Here is a 2,499-nt window from a genome sequence, read left to right as displayed (position 1 = left end):
TTATGGGAAGAAATGTCACTAAATGGACTCAGCCTCCTCCATATAGCATGAAACAGGATGAATAAAAATATCTTTCGGAAGAGTTTTGTTGTGCTATTATCTTAGGGTGGATTCAGGGGCAGAGAGGGAGGCAAAGGCTGGGTGAAGTCTGGGGATCTCTCAGAGATCAGAATTGGCCTGAGGGGCACACAGCCCATCATTCACCCAGAAAGGGGGCTACATCTAAGAGGTCTGGGGCTAGGATGGGCTAGGCTGTATGCATGAGGATAAGGACAGCTAAAAATCCATTCTCCTTCCTCCCCCCGCACCCTCCCCGGCTCCCGAGAAGGGAAGAGAGTCACAATTCTCTCAAGGTTTCATCTGTGGTTCCTAGAACTTTGGGCAGGCAGTGAGTGGGGCATATCCCCTGGTGCTGCCTGACCCCTTCCCCAGCTCAGGGCTTCTCTCCTCCTGTGAGCACCAGGACCTGCAGGATGTCAGACAGTGATACAATCCCCTTGACCACATCATTCTCATCCACCACAACAAGCCGGTGAACCTCTGCTTCCACCAGCCTGTTGATGATGGTCTCCAGAGTCTCATGCAGGTAGCACTTGAGGACACCCTCAAAGTAATGGGATCGATGTTGTAGGGCTTTGGTCACAGACACATCTAGGTTGTTGTAGGTCTTTTCTGCTGCCAGACTGATAACATCAAACTTGGAGTAGATGTCCACCACATGCCCTTTCTCATCTACTACTGGCAGTGCTGAGACTCGGTGTTGAACAAAGATGCCCAGAGCCACATAGACAGGGGTGGTGGTGCGGACCATAGCAATGTTGGCATAGGTGCCAATCTGTAGCTCTTCCAGAGACTTAGACATGAACTCTGGCTTGGGGAACTCAGTGATAAACAATTTGAGGAACTTGAGGATGCGCTTGTGGGTGAGGATGTACAAAGTGTTGCCTGATTCCGGGTCAATAACTGGCAGTCTCTGGATCTTGTTTCGAATTAATGAAGAGACAGCATCGAACAAGCTGGCATTAGGAGAAATGCAGACGAGTGGTTTGAAGGCATCCTGTAGGTACACCTCTCTCCAAGTTTCTATCTTGTGTTCTTCCAGCTCATAGATCTGTACCAAGGCTGATTTATAGTATCGATGCAGGATATTGATGAAATCGGTGATGGTTAGCATGCCTACAAAACTTTGCTTCTTACTATCCCACAAAGGGGCAGCTCGTACACCATTAGTCACCAAAGCAAAGAAAGCTTTCTTCACCTGCAGGGAAGTATCAAATACAACCAATTTGGAGCTTGTGGGAATCAGGTCATAGCAGCGATGAGACTTCATGAAGGAAGTATACACACTATTGTTGGATTCTGGGGTCTCTTGAGGATGCTCATTTTCCAGAGCTGGGGAGCTATCTGAAGAAGTGACCATCTCCATTTCAAGAGGCGCTGACTGGGTTCGCTCGCTTTAGGAAGCTCTCTGGGAGCCGGTTGGGAGGGGCGGAGGGGGGCTCAGCTCTAGTTTTTTTTAATGGCAATAATATTTAACTCTTTACTTATCCAGAATATTATTTTTGTGTAATATAGAGTGTATAATTATCCCCTCTCTGTAATGCACCTTTCTCTCATACTGTTTGGTGATGCCACTTTTGTTACATCTCAAACTTATAAATAATATCCTAAGTTCTATTTCAAGAATTTTAATTTTTTAAAATACTTTATTTATTTATTTAGTTGACAGAGAGGGAGAGCAAGAGAGACAAGCAGGAGGAGCAACAGAGGGAGAGGGAGAAGCAGGCTTCCCACTGAGGAGGGAGTCCAATGTGGGGCTTAATCCCAGGACCCTGAGATCATGACTAAGCCACCCAGGCACCCCAAGAATTTTAATTTTTATACTGTTGTCTACTTTACTGTTCTGGATTATCTTACTCAGTTTTGATGCCAAGGTTCTACCAACTTCATAAAATACTCTGAGTAGAACAGATTTCTTTATTTTTCTAAATCTTGGAATAATTTACACAATAAAAAAATCTTTTCCTTGACATTTAAAAAATAAGTTCACCAAAGTCTAACAAGACACTTCCCTGAATGAAATTATTTTATATACATTTGTCTATTTCTTCTGTGATTATCACTTAATTCAGGCTTCTAAGTCAGCTCTGCTAATTTATATTTCCTAATGTAATGTCTTATTTCTTCAAGATTTTCAAATATATTACCATAGAATTTTATTCACTATAGTCATGTTTCATCTCTTGCAATCTCATTAAAATGTTACTCATTTATTATTGAGTTTTTTTCCTTCTTTAAAATCAGAAGTTTAGCTTATCTGATTGTTTCTACTACATGACAAGTTCCTGAATATATTTGTAGTTGCTTTCTGTGGCTGCTGTAACAAATTGCACAAATTAAGTGCTTGAAAACAACACAAATTTATGATTTCATGGTTGTGTAGGTCAGAACTGGTGTAGGTCTCCCTGGACTAAAATCGAGGTGCAGGAAGGACTGTAC

The 2,499-nt window shown here is 42.6% G+C and overlaps 1 pseudogene; it reads right to left on the bottom strand.

The window, feature by feature from the left end:
* Positions 1-236: 236 nt before the first annotated feature.
* Positions 237-1,495, bottom strand: LOC118546593 (5'-AMP-activated protein kinase subunit gamma-1 pseudogene; annotated as a pseudogene).
* Positions 1,496-2,499: the final 1,004 nt, after the last annotated feature.

This window comes from Halichoerus grypus, chromosome 5 (assembly GCF_964656455.1).
Source record: "Halichoerus grypus chromosome 5, mHalGry1.hap1.1, whole genome shotgun sequence".
Lineage (NCBI taxonomy): Eukaryota > Metazoa > Chordata > Mammalia > Carnivora > Phocidae > Halichoerus > Halichoerus grypus.
The sequence above is the reverse complement of the archived record's forward strand: the minus strand, read 5'-3'. Positions and strand labels throughout refer to the sequence as shown.